General features: G+C 49.3%; 1 non-coding gene across 1 annotated transcript; it reads right to left on the bottom strand.

Annotated features, from left to right (window-relative positions):
- Positions 1–5,395: 5,395 nt before the first annotated feature.
- TRNAV-GAC (transfer RNA valine (anticodon GAC)) lies at positions 5,396–5,472 on the bottom strand. Its single transcript has one exon. It is a non-coding gene; the product is annotated as a tRNA-Val (tRNA).
- Positions 5,473–14,804: the final 9,332 nt, after the last annotated feature.

Genomic DNA, 14,804 nt, shown 5'->3' with positions numbered 1-14,804 from the left:
TAATGTTATTGATTTCACCGTTTGTATAAATAGGGAGTTATCCAAAAAGACTGCCACAACCACGTTTAACTTTAAAAGGGGTAAATACACTGAGATGAGGAGGCATGTGAGGAGGAAACTGAAAGGAAAGGTACATACGGTCAAAACCCTTGGGAAGCTTGGACACTATTTAAAACTATAATCCTAGAAGCTCAGATAAAATACATACCACAAGTTAGGAAAGGCACAAACAGGCATAGGAAAAGGCCTGCATGGTTAACAAACAAAGTAATGGAAGCTGTAAAAGGTAAGAAGGACTCCTTTAAGTGGTGGAAAACCAGTCCAAGTGAGATTAGTAAAAGGGAACACAGGCTGTGTTGATGGGGTGTGAACAAGTTGATGGGGTGTGAACTGGCAGAGACTGACCAAGAGAGAGATCTTGGGGTCGTAGTAGATAACTCACTGAAAATGTCAAGAAAGTGTGCGTTTGCAATAAAAAAGGCCAACGCCATGCTGGGAATTATTAGGAAGGGAATTGAAAACAAATCAGCCAGTATCATAATGCCCCTGTATAAATTGATGGTGCGGTCTCATTTGGAGTACTGTGTGCAGTTCTGGTCGCCGCACCTCAAAAAGGATATTATAGCATTGGAGAAAGTCCAGGGAAGGGCAACTAGAATGATTAAAGGGCTGGAGCACTTTCCCTATGAAGAAAGGTTGAAACACTTGGGACTCTTTAGCTTGGAGAAACGTTGACTGCGGGGTGACATGATAGAGGTTTACAAGATAATGCATGGGATGGAGAAAGTAGAGAAAGAGGTACTTTTCTCCCTTTCTCACAATACAAGAACTCGTGGGCATTCGATGAAATTGCTGAGCAGGCAGGTTAAAATGGATAAAAGGAAGTACTTCTTCACCCAAAGGGTGATTAACATGTGGAATTCACTGCCACAGGAGGTGGTGGCGGCCACAAGTATAGCCACCTTCAAGAGGGGTTTAGATAAAAATATGGAGCACAGGTCCATCAGTGGCTATTAGCCACAGTGTGTGTGTATATATAATTTTTTTTGCTGCTTTGTGACACAGAGTGTTGGACTGGATGGGCCGTTGGCCTGATCCAACATGGCTTCTCTTATGTTCTTATGTTCTTAACCAGACTAGCCTGGGCTATAAGAAACAATAAAGGAGAGTCATGGAAAAGATATAAAATTCAAAGCGTAGAATGTCACCGCGACCATATCGCAAGAAACAATCCAAGTGCATGCACGCTAATTATATTCAATGAGCCTTTTCAAAAATTCATAGAGTAACAGTACAATCAACCTCGGTAATTATCCACCATTGTACAAAGTTCATCCAGTAAAATACAGAAACTGTGAATCCCACTGGATAGTAGAACTCCTCTTTAAAGGGACTTCAAGGCATGCTTTCATTAGCCAGTTCCTCACAGAAGACTCTCAAGAACCAAAGGATTGAAATTAAATCAAAAAAGTTTCCGGCTCAACATTGGGAAGAACTTCCTGACCGTTAGAGCGATTCCTCAGTGGAACAGGCTTCCTCGGGAGGTGGTGGGCTCTCGTTCCTTGGAGGTTTTTAAGCAGAGGCTAGATGGCCATCTGACAGCAATGTGGATCCTGTGAATTTTAGGGGGAGGTGTTTGTGAGTTTCCTGCATTGTGCAGGGGGTTGGACTAGATGACCCTGGAGGTCCTTCCATACTCTAGGATTCTATGATTCTTCTATGATTCAATGGATTGAAATTAAATTAAAAGAGTTTCTGGCTCAACATTAGGAAGAACTTCCTGAACATGAGAGCGATTCCTCAGTGGAAGAGGCTTCCTTGGGAGGTGGTGGGCTCTCCTTCCTTGGAGGTTTTTCAACAGAGGCTAGATGGCAATCTGACAGCAACGAGGATCCTGTGAATTTTGGGAGAGGTGTTTGTGAGTTTCCTGCATTGTGGACTAGATGACCCTGGAGGTCCCTTCCAACTCTATGATTCTATAATTTGGAGATCTAGTGATCTTAGTGGACCATACGCTGAACATGAGAAGAAGTGTGATGCAGTGTCTGAGAAGGCAAATGCCTTTTCAGGCTTCCTTGGGAGGTGATGAGTTCTCCTTTCTTGGAAGTTTTTAAACAGAGGCTAGATGGCCATCTGACAGCAATGAAGATCCTGTGAATTTAGGGGGAAGTGTTTGTGAGTTTCCTGCATTGTGCAGAGGGTTGGACTAGATGACCCTAGAGGTGCCTTCCAACTCTGATTCTATGATTCTATGAATTTGGGAGTGTATTAACAGAAGTCTCGTGTCCAGATCACGTGAAGTGATGGTATCGCTTTACTCTGCTCTGGTTACACCTCACCTGGAGTATTGTGTGCTGTTTTGGACACCACATTTTAAGAAGGATATGGACAAGCTGGAACAGGTTCAGAGGAGGGCGACGAAGATGGTGAGGGGTCTGGAGACCAAATCCTATGAAAAAAGGTTGAAGGAGCTGGGCATGTCTAGCCTGGAGAGGAGGCGGCTGAGAGGTGATAGGGTCACCATCTTCAAGTACATATGAACACATGAAGCTGCCTTCTGCAGAATCAGACCCTCGGTCCATCAAAGTCAGTCTTGTCTACTCAAGACTGGCAGCGGCTCTCCAGGGTCTCCAGCTAAGGTTTTTCACGCCTACTTGCCTGGACCCTTTTTAGTTGGAGATGCCGGGGATTGAACCTGGGACCTTCTGCTTACCGCAGATGCTCCACCACTGAGCCACCATCCCTCCCCTGCTCTCCAGGGTCTCAAGCTGAGGTTTTTCACGCCTACTTGCCTGGACCCTTTTCAGTTGGAGATGCCGGGGCTTGAACCTGGGACCTTCTCCTTACCAAGCAGATGCTCTACCACTGAGCCACTGTCCCTCCCCTTAGACATATGAACATATGAAGCTGCCTTCTACTGAATCAGACCCTCGGTCCATCAAAGTCAGTCGTCTACTCAGACTGGCAACAGCTCTCCAGGGTCTCAAGCTGGATTTCATGCCTACTTGCCTGGACCCCTTTTAGTTGGAGATGCCGAGGATTGAACCTGGGACCTTCTGCTTACCAAGCAGATGCTCTACCACTGAGTCACCATCCCTCCCCGACAGATACATATCCTCCCTTTCTTTGCTATCAGGCCACTGCAATAGCCATTGGGGAGCTCTGTGCCATCTCAAGTGATTTGTTTTTGGTTTAAAATGTGATAAGGTAAAGTTGAATTAGCGGAGGAGCGCTGTTGAAACAGATGGCGGCTCCACATTTGTCAAAGAGACAAGCATTGGCCAGCCGCAGAGCTGAGGCGGCAGAGTTCTCTCGCCAGATCAGTTTCCCCCGTCAGCGTTCTGACTGAGATCGGCTTCTCCAGGTCCATCAGAGATCGTATCACGGTAACAACTCCAAACGGCCATGGCTCACTTTTCATTACACTACTAGCTTTCATGGTTGCCGAGGAAAGTACGTAGACAATTCCTGTCGAAAATAGGAAAAAATTTCTTCACAGACACGTGAAAATTTCTTCACAGTCACCTCCAGGGGTCGGCTGGAGAGCTTTGGGAATGAAAACTGATCTCTAGACCAGAGGTGGTCAACGGTAGCTCTCCAGAAGTTTTTTGCCTACAACTCCCATCAGCCCCAGCCATTGGCCATGCTGGCTGGGGCTAATGGGAGTTGTAGGCAAAAAACATCTGGAGAGCTACCGTTGGCCACCCCTGCTCTAGACAATACAGACCAGCTCCCTTGTAGAAAATGGCTGCTTTGGAGAAGTGGTTTCTACGGCATGATACCTTGCTGAGCACCAGGCCTTTTTTGCATGGAATTCCTTTGCATATTAGGCCACACCTCCTGACGTAGCCAATACTCCTGGAGCTCACTGGGCTCTTGGTACAGAAGAAGAAGATATTGGATTTATATCACACCCTATACTCTGAATCTCAGAGTCTCAGAGCAGCTCACAATCTCCTTTGACTACCTCACTCCCACCAACAGACAACCTGTGAGGTGAGTGGGGTTGAGAGAGCTCTCGTAGAAGCTGCCCTTTCAAGGACAACTCCTACGAGAGCTATGGCTGACCCAAGGCCCTTCCAGCAGCTGCAAGTGGAGGAGTGAGGAATCAAACCCAGTTCTCCCAGATAAGAGTCCTCACGCTTAACCACGACATCAAACGGATGTAGCCAGTTCTCCAAGAGCTTACAGTACGCCCTATAATAAAAGCCCTGCAAGTTCCAGGATTGGCTACATCGGGGTGTGTGTGGCCTAATATGCAGAGTTCCTGCTACAAAATAAAAGCCCTGGCTGAGCACTCTCTCCTCCCCAAACCCCACTCTCCTCGGGTTCTACCCCCAAATCTCCAGGTTTTTCCCATCCTGAAGCTGGGAACCCTAAATCGAAACTGCCTTCTGCTGAGCCAAGCCACAGATCCATTCAGGACTTTTTTTTTTTTGGTAGCAGGAGCTCCTTTGCTTATCAGGCCACACCCCTCTGATGTAGCCAATCCTCTGGGAGCTTTCAGGGCTCTTCTTACAGGGCCTACTGCAAGCTCTTGGAGGATTGGCTACATCAGGGGGTGTGGCCTAATATGCAAAAGAGCTCCTGTTACAAAAAAATTCCTGGGTCCATTGAGGCCAGTATCTAGGCCTCAGTCTGATAATGGCTTTCCAAGGGCTCAGGCTGAAGCTTTTCGTATCACCTCCTGCCTGGTCCTTATAACTAGAGATGCCGGGGATTGAACCTGGGACCTTCTGCTTACCAAGCAGATGCTCTACCACTGAGCCACAGCCCATCTCCATTAGTCTCCAGGGTCTCAGGCTGAGGTCTTTCCCATCACCTCCTGCCTGGTCCTTTTAACTGGAGATGCTGGGGATTGAACCTGGGACCTTCTGCATGCCAAGCAGATGCTCTGCCACTGAGCCACAGCCCTTCTCCATTAGCCTCCAGGGTCTCAGGCTGAGGTCTTTCCCATCACCTCCTGCCTGGTCCTTTTAACTGGAGATGCCGGGGACCGAACCTGGGTCCTTCTGCATGCTGAGCAGAGGCTCTTCCACTGAGCCACAGCCCTTCTCCATTAGTCTCCAGGGTCTCAGGCTGAGGTCTTTCCCATCACCTCCTGCCTGGTCCTTTTAACTGGAGATGCTGGGGATTGAACCTGGGACCTTCTGCATGCCAAGCAGAGGATCTTCCACTGAGCCACAGCCCTTCTTCATTAGTCTCCGGGGTCTCAGGCTGAGGTCTTTCCCATCACCTCCTGCCTGGTCCTTATAACTGGAGATGCCGGGGATTGAACCTGGAACCTTCTGCTTACCAAGCAGATGCTCTACCACTGAGCCACAGCCCTTCTCCATTAGCCTCCAGGGTCTCAGGCTGAGGTCTTTCCCATCACCTCCTGCCTGGTCCTTCTAACTGGAGATGCCGGGGATTGAACCTGGGACCTTCTGCATGTCAAGCAGATGCTCTACCACTGAGCCACAGCCCTTCTCCATTAGTCTCCAGGGTCTCAGGCTGAGGTCTTTCCCATCACCTCCTGCCTGGTCCTTTTAACTGGAGATGCTGGGGATTGAACCTGGGACCTTCTGCATGCCAAGCAGATGCTCTGCCACTGAGCCACAGCCCTTCTCCATTAGCCTCCAGGGTCTCAGGCTGAGGTCTTTCCCATCACCTCCTGCCTGGTCCTTTTAACTGGAGATGCTGGGGATTGAACCTGGGACCTTCTGCATGCCAAGCAGATGCTCTGCCACTGAGCCACAGCCCTTCTCCATTAGCCTCCAGGGTCTCAGGCTGAGGTCTTTCCCATCACTTCCTGCCTGGTCCTTTTAACTGGAGATGCCGGGGACCGAACCTGGGTCCTTCTGCATGCTGAGCAGAGGCTCTGCCACTGAGCCACAGCCCTTCTCCATTAGTCTGCAGGGTCTCAGGCTGAGGTCTTTCCCATCACCTCCTGCCTGGTCCTTTCAACTGGAGATGCCGGGGATTGAACCGGGGACCTTCTCCTTACCAAGCAGACATTCTGCCACTGAGCCATGCCTGCAATTATACTGCCTTATCCTCAGTCAGTGCAATGGTGCGATTGTTTGAACATTCCTTGGCATTACCCTTCTTTGGGATTGGAATAAAAACTGATCTTTTCCAATCCCGTGGCCACTGTTGCATTTTCCAGATTTGTTGACATAATGTGTGCATCACTTTAACAGCATCGTCTTTTAGGACTTTGAATAGTGCACCATTGCACTCATTTCACATGCCAGCAAGGTCATGTTAAAGATCCTACAAGCTAGGCTTCAGCAGTATGTCGATCGGGAACTACCAGAAGTTCAAGCTGGGTTTCGGAGAGGTAGAAGAACTAGAGATCAAATCGGCAACATTTGCTGGATTATGGAGAAAGCACGGGAGTATCAGGAAAACATCTATTTCTGCTTCATTGACTATGCAAAAGCCTTTGATTGTGTGGATCACAACAAACTGTGGCAAGTCCTTAAAGTGATGGGGGTACCAGACCACCTCACATGTCTCCTGAGAAACCTGTATAAGGGTCAAGAAGCAACTGTCAGAATGGGATACGGAACAACGGATTGGTTTAGAATAGGAAAAGGAGTTCGACAAGGATGTATATTGTAACCCTACTTATTTAATTTATATGCAGAGTACATCATGCGGAATGCTGGCCTGGATGAAGCACAAACCGGAATTAAGTTTACCGGGAAAAACAACAACAACCTCAGATATGCAGATGACACCACTCTAATGACAGAAAGTGAGGAGGACCTAAAGAACCTCTTGTTGAGGGTGAAAGAGGAGAGCACAAAACTCAACATCAAAAAAGCTTGAAACTCAACATCAAAAAAGCTAAGATCATGGCATCCGGCCCCATCACACCGTGGCAAATAGAAAGGGGAAGACATGGAAGCAGTGACAGACTTCACATTTCGGGGATCCGAGATCACTGCAGATGGCGACTGTAGCCAAGAAATTAAAAAACGTTTGCTCCTTGGGAGGACAGCTATGGCGAACCTGGGCAGTATCATAAAAAGGAGAAACATCACCCTACCAACAAAAATCTGTATAGTCAATGCGATGGTATTCCCAGTAGTAATGTATGGCTGTGAGAGCTGGACCATAAGGAAGGCCGAGCACAGAAGAATAGATGCTTTTGAGATGTGGTGCTGGAGAAGACTCCTGAAGATCCAATCAGTCAGTCCTAAGGGAGATCAACCCTGACTGTTTCCTGGAAGGTCAGATGCTGAAGCTGAAGCTCAAATATTTTGGCCACCCAATGAAAAGGGAGCACTCACTGGAGAAGACCCTGATGCTGGGAAAGGCAGAAGGCAAAAGAAGAAGGGGACGGCAAAAGAGGAGATGGCTGGACAGCATTACTGATGTAACAAACACGAATTTGAGCAGACTTCGGAGGATGGTGGAAGACACGAGGGCCCGGCGTGACTTTGTTCATGGGGTCGCTAAGAGTTGGATTCTACTGTGTGACTGAATAACAAATCCTCAGTCAGATCATTAGTCCATCAAGTTCAGTATGGACTACTCAGATTGGCAGCAGCTCTCCAGGGTCTCAGACTGAGGTCTTTCCCATCCCCACCTGCCTGGTCCTTTGAACTGGAGTTGCCGGGGATTGAACCTGGGACCTTCTGCATGCCAAGCAGGGGGTCTTCCACTGAGCCACAGCCCTTCTCCATTAGTCTCCAGGATCTCAGGCTGAGGTCTTTCCCATCACCTCCTGCCTGGTCCTTTCAACTGGAGATGCTGGGGATTGAACCTGGGACCTTCTGCATGGTGAGCAGATACTCTGCCACTGAGCCACAGCCCTTCTTCATTAGTCTCCAGGGTCTCAGGCTGAGGTCTTTCCCATCACCTACTGCCTGGTCCTTTCAACTGGAGATGCCAGGGATTGAACCTGGGACCTTCTACATCCCGGGCAGATGCTCTGCCGCTGAGCTACAGCCTCTCCTTGTTGCTGCTTTCTGTCCATCCCTATTAACTGCATGCTTTCCTTCACTTGATTGTTTTCAGCCTTTTCCAGAATGTGAAGGAAAGAGTTATTTTTTTTTTAAGTTTTTTGAAAAAAACATTTAATCCAGGCAGTGGTCGTTTTGTTGAAAAATAGGGAGTGGAGCTCATTAGCGTAACTCATTAGCATATGCCACCACCACTCCCGCCAAAAGCAACCCGATGCAAGAAAGGAGAACCCCGGGCAAGCGAGGCCTGCTTGGGCTGGCTAGAGATCCAACTGGCCCAAGCAGGCCTCGCTCTCCTGGGCTGCCCCCCCACCCACAGTCAAAAGGCCAGCAAGCCACCTGCTGTCCAAAATCACAAGTGGAGAAAGAGTGGTGCAGGCTTCTCCAGGGGTTCATGAAGGCTGCTGGGGGTGTGGCAAAGCCCCTGGCGGCTGGCAGGCTGCCCGCTCTCCTAATCCAGGGATTGTCATGCTGCTGCGCCCAGGCCTCAGATTCAGCAGGAGCTCACAGGAGAGCAGCTCCTGAACCTTTCTGAGGGTTCCCCCTCCTTCTCCCCACCTACCTTGTCCATTGAATAGGAGGTGCAGCTGCATAACAATCCTTGGATTAGGACAGCGGGCAGCCACCAGGAGCTTTGCCACACCCCCAGCAGCCTGTAGAAGCCCACACCACCCTATCTCTACGTCTTATGTGATTTTGGATGGCGGGTGACTTGCTGGTCTTTTGACTGTGGTGGTGGGGGCAGCCAAGGAGAACCCCAGGCGAGCGAGGCCTGTTTGGACCGGTTGGATCTCTAGCCAGCCCAAGCAGGCCTCGCTCGCCCGGGGCTCTCCTTTCTTGCATCGGGTTGCTTTTGGCTGGGGGCGGCGGCGACATATGCTAATGAGTTATGCTAATGAGCTCCACCACCTATTATTATTAAACGACGCCTGCTTGCATCAGTTATAAAAAGAACCCCTTTCACGCACACGGTCCCATAGAAAAGGGCCTCCTGTTTCCCCTTCTTCAAAATAACAACAGCTCTTACCAGCATCCTGGCTTGCCTTCAAGACGTGAGCTTCTTTCTTTTCTTTTCTTTTCTTTTCTTTTCTTTTCTTTTCTTTTCTTTTCTTTTCTTTTCTTTTCTTTTCTTTTCTTTTCTTTTACTGCACACGTCTATTTATAGAATTCTGCTATCATCCGCCAATCACAGATTGCATTAAGAGCTTGAAACAGAAATCCCAGACTACGCTCCATCGTCAAGCTAATGGCAACGCTAGACAAGGCCAAAACAACATTCAGAAGCAATTCAACTCTGAGTGAGGGGACTAAGAAACCTTGGCAGAAGAAGAGGAAGAACTTTACTCTGTTCTGATAAGACCTCACGTGGAGTCTTGTGTTCAGTTTTTGGCACCACATTTTAAGAAGGATATAGACAAGCTGGAACGGGTCCAGAGGAGGGCGACGAAGATGGTGAGGGGTTTGGAGACCAAGTCCTATGTGGAAAGGTTGAAGGAGCTGGGCATGTTTAGCCTGGAGATGAGGCGGCTGAGAGGTGATAGGATCACCATCTTCAAGTACTTGAAGGGCTGTCCTATAGAGGATGGTGTGGAATTGTTTTCTGTGGCCCCAGAAGGTAGGACCAGAACCAACGGGTTGATATTAAATCAGAAGAGTTTCCGGCTCAACATGAGGAAGAACTTCCTGATCGTTAGAGCGATTCCTCAGTGGAACAGGCTTCCTCGGGAGGTGGTGGGCTCTCCTTCCTTGGAGGTTTTGAAACAGAGGCGGGATGGCCCTCTGACAACAATGAGGATCCTGTGAATTTAGGGGGAGGTGTTTGCGAGGAAGCCTGTTCCACTGAGGAATCGCTCTAACAGTCAGGAAGTTCTTCCTAATGTTGAGCCAGAAACTCTTTTGATTTAATTTCCACCCGTTGGTTCTGGTCCTACCTTCCAGGGCCACAGAAAACAATTCCACACCATCCTCCATATGACATCCCTTCAAGTACTTGAAGATGGTGATCATATCACCTCTCAGCCGCCTCCTCTCCAGGCTGAACATCCCCAGCTCCTTCAACCTTTCCTCATAGGATTTGGTCTCCAGACCCCTTACCATCTTCGTCACCCTCCTCTGGACCCCGTTCCAGCTTGTCTAGATCCTTCTTAAACTGTGGTGCCCAAAACTGAACACAAGACTCCAAGTGAGGTGTTACCAGAGCAGAGTAAAGCGATACCATCACTTCACGTGATCTGGACACCAGACTTCTGTTGATACAGTCACAGCAATTCTGCTCCCCCCCACCGCTTTCTTATGTGCCCCTCTCTCCAAGAGACAAAGACCTCTTGACTCTCCCCCCGCACCCCAATTTGCTCTGCCCACTGTGTTTGGAAAAGGGAGAGAAAAAAGCAAAAAGACCATCAGCAATGCCATTACAGATTGGGGACAGATTGGGGACCCTGCAATGGAGGGGCCATATAGTTGGAAGGGGGGGGGGGTTGAAAGGATGGGCCTGGCCCCTCCCGGGCCCCATTGTGGCTACGGGCCTGCTATACACACACACAACGCATTTACTTTGATGACAACCACACTGGATTTATATCCCGCCCTCCACTTAGAGTCTCAGAGCGGCTCACAATCTCCTTTATCTTCCTCCCCCCACAACAGACACCCTGTGATGTGGGTGGGGCTGAGAGAGCTCTGACAAAACCCGCCCTTTCAAGGACAGCTCTGCCAGAGCTATGGCCGACCCAAGGCCATTCCAGCAGCTGCGAGTGGAGGAGTGGGGAATCAAACCCGGTTCTCCTAGAAAACAGTCTGCACACTTAACCACGACACCAAACGTTGCCAGTATTTAGCAACGTACGAGATATGGGGGAGCTCTAATGGACCCCTTTTGTGCTCTGGGTCGCTTCTATCCTCTCCTCCTGCCCTCCAGCGAGAGTTGTCGGAGGTGTTGTCATGACTACTACTGGGGAGCAATCCAACTCGTTGCAGGATCCTTTTAATCCTGCAGAGTCACTGCGTTTAAATAACGGGATTCTTTCGGGGGCTGTTTCTGTCTTGACGGCTCACACGCCTCTTTCTTTTGTGTGTGCATTTTTCCATCTAGCGCGCCTCCAAAAAGGCACAGAGCGGCACTGGCTCAGCGCACGACAACTTGTTTGTAATAGGACAAGGCTCCAAATGAAATTATTAACCTTTCCAGTTTGGCTTCCAGCAGGTTTGCCAGAACAGACCAAAAGGTTAATCTGATAGGAGGCCCTGTGTTGTTCTGGAAAACTTCCCATTCTGAAGTACTCAGAAGACATCCAGTCTACATTAAAAAAATAAAATAAATCTCCTTACATTTTAATAGAGCTGCCAAGTCCAATACAAGAAATACCTGGGGACTTCGGGGGTGGAGCCAGGAAAAATCAGGGGTGGAGCCAGGAGACATTGGGGGTGGAGCCAGGAAAAATCAGGGGTGGAGCCAGGAGACATTGGGGGTGGAGCCAGGAGACATTGGGTTGGAGCCAGGAGACATTGGGGTGGAGCCAGGAGCAAGGGTGTGGCATGCATAATTGAACCCCAAAGGGTGTTCTGACAATCACATTTAAAGGGACGGCACACCTTTTCAATGCCTTCCTTCCATAGGAAATAATGAAGGATAGGGGCACCTTCTTTTGGGGCTCATAGAATTGGACCCCCTGGTCCAATCTTTTTGAAACTTGAAACTTTTTGAAACTTGAAACTATTTTGACACCAGATGAGGCACCGGATGCTATGCTGAAAATTTCACTCCTCTACTTCAAGAAACAGCCCCAGATATCCCCAAATCAATTCTCCATTATACCCTATGGGAATGGGTCTCCATAAGGAATAACGGAGTGCCCAGCAGGCATTTCCCTCCCCCTTCCCAGGCTTTCTGTTGACTCTGAAGTGGGGGGAAGACCTCCAAACTGGGGAATCCCCTGCCCCCAACTGGGGATTGGCAACACTACATTTCAATAATGCAATATTTGAAAGTATTAGGGCTGCCAACCTCCAGGTGGCACCTGGAGATCTCCCACTATTACAACTGATCTCCAGGTGGCCAAGATCAGTTCCCGGGGGGGGGGGGGGATGGCAGGTTCAACAGGTGGACTATATAATATTACCCCCTGCTGAGGTCTCCACCTCCCCAGGCTCCACCAGGGTTGCCAATTCCCAGGCGGAGCAGGAAAAAGAGGGTCACCAAAGACCCTCCATAAAGCAGCCTCCGAAGGCAATAATCCACACAACGAAAACCAGCCTCCAAAGGCAATAATCCCCACAAAGAATGCGAAAGGTATCGAAACAGTTTGTTGCAATATAAGCAAGAGAAATCGTACATGAGGAGACCACAAACCCACGCCCAGAGTCACTATGAAGCAAATCAGCGTCCAGACTTTTTCAGGAAGAGGTGCAGGCAGTAGTTCACAAGGTAAAGTTGTCCACGGAGAACAAACCTGCCAAGGATTTTCCTTCCGTACAGTGTGAGGCACAATGAAAAGATCGCGATGCGGCAGTACTTGATCCCACGTTTCGCAAAGGCTTCTACGAGCTGTACATATATATAAACCAAAAACCATACATAAAATATTAAACGTGCAATGTGTTGGATTGTTTCCCAGTAGTAGTCATGACTACACCTCTGATAACTCGCTGGAGGGCAGGAGAAGAGGAAAGAAGCGACCCAGAGCACAAAAGGGGTCCATTAGAGCTCCCCCATACCTCATACGTTGCTAAATACTGGCAAAGTTTGGTGTAGTGGTGAAGTGTGCAGACTCTTATCTGGGAGAACCGGGTTTGATTCCCCACTCCTCCACCCGCAGCTGCTGGAATGGCCTTGGGTCAGCCATAGCTCTGGCAGAGCTGTCCTTGAAAGGGCGGGTTTTGTCAGAGCTCTCTCAGCCCCGCCCACCTCACAGGGTGTCTGTTGTGGGGGGAGGAAGATAAAGGAGATCGTGAGCTGCTCTGAGACTCTGAGTGGAGGGCGGAATATAAATATTAACACTATCGGGAATTATTATCAAAAGCAGGGTGGAGACCTTACAAAAAGTCTCATGCAGTTTACATGCTGATGCTAATAATCACTCGTATCCAATATGCTTACAGTCATTACTATCCAGTATGGTCATAAAGCGCTCACTAAAACCGCAGGTGGACGCAATCGAAAGGTTCCTTAAAGATACAGCATAGCGATAGTAACGCAGTTTCTCCTCCCTGGTATAGGTACAGTTCAAACAGGCAGATTTATACAGCATGAATATTTCTCGGAACAGATCCTTACAAAAAACAGGAGAGATCCCAGTCATTATTTAAACCTTTAGGTGTCAGAGTGTGTAATACAGATCTCCAGCGCATATGTACCATTTCTCTTGCTTATATCGCGACAAACTGTTTTGATACCTTCCGTATTCTTTGTGTGGACTATTGCCTTTGGAGGCTGGTTTTTGCGGACGTCTGTTTGACCTGCTTCTTCCTGCTCCGTTATCGACGTAGCTCTTTGTGGGTTTACACAATCCCCAGGTGAGGACAGAGGATTCCCTGGTTTGGAGGCCCACCCACCCCCGCTTCAGGGTCATCTGAAAGTGGGGGGGGGAGGAAATGTCTGCTGGGCACTCCATTATTCCCTATGGAGACCGATTCCCATACCCAGGCCTCAGATTCAGCAGAGCTCACAGGAGCACAGCTCTTGAACCTTTCTGAGGGTTCCCCCTCCTCCTCCCCACCTACCTTGTCAATTGAATAGGAGGTGCAGCTGCATAACAATCCCTGGATTAGGAGAGCGGGCAGCCAGCCAGCCAAAAGGGCCTTTGCCACACCCCCAGAAGCCGTCATGAACCCCTGGGGAAGACCCTGCCACCTTTTCTCCACTTCCTATGTGATTTTGGGTGGCAGGTGGCTTGCTGGGCTTTTGACTGGGGAGACGGCCCAGGAGAGCCCCAGGCGAGCGAGGCCTGCTTGGGCTGGCTGGATCTCTAGCCAGCCCAAGCAGGCCTCGCTCTCCCAGGGCTCTCCTTTCTTGCATGGGGTTGTTTTTGGCTGGCGGGGGGGGGGGGGAGAGAAAGCATATGCTAATGAGTTCTGCTAATGAGCTCTGCCATCTATTTTTCTACAAAAGGACCCCTGCCCAGAGGGTATAATAGAGAATTGATCCACGGATATCTGGGGCTTCGGGGGGTTGGGTTTGTTTTTTTTTAGGTACAGGCATCAAATCAGCAGCATAGCATTCAGTGCCTCTCCTCAAAACACCCTTCAAGTTTCAAAAGGATCCGACCAGGGGGTCCAGTTCTGTGAGCAACCAAAGAAGGTGCCCCTCTCCTTCATGATTTTTAATGGAGGGAAGGCCTTTCAAAGGTGGGCGGTCCCTTTAAAATGTGATGGCCAGAGTTTGGAGTTCAATGCTTGTCACAACCTTGCTCCTGGCTCCACCCCCAAAGTCTCCTGGCTCCACCCCCAAAGTCCCCAGATATTTCTTGAATTGGACTTGATAAATCTAGGCTCCACACCCCACCCCTCCCAAAATCTCCAGGTTCCACCCATCCAGAGCTGGCATCCCTAGTGAGTATATTCTGAAAGGCTGGAGGTAGGAGGATTCCTGGCCCATCTCTCCCAGACACCAGACTCCTGGATCTTTGTTGTTGTTGAGTTGCACAACTGAGTCCGACTCTTTGCGACCTCATGGACCGAGCCACGCCAGGCCCTCCTGTCTTCCACCGTCCTCCGATGTCCTCCTGACTTCCACCATCCTCTGAAGTCAAATTCATGTTGGTTATATTAGTAACCAGGCCTCGGATTCAGCGGGAGCTCACAGGAGCACAGCTCCTGAACCTTTCTGACGGTTCCACCTCCTCCTTCCCACCT

Source organism: Heteronotia binoei, chromosome 9 (genome assembly GCF_032191835.1).
Source record: "Heteronotia binoei isolate CCM8104 ecotype False Entrance Well chromosome 9, APGP_CSIRO_Hbin_v1, whole genome shotgun sequence".
Classification (NCBI taxonomy): Eukaryota; Metazoa; Chordata; class Lepidosauria; order Squamata; family Gekkonidae; genus Heteronotia; species Heteronotia binoei.
Note: the sequence above shows the minus strand (reverse complement) of the source record. Positions and strands in the feature narration are given on the sequence as shown.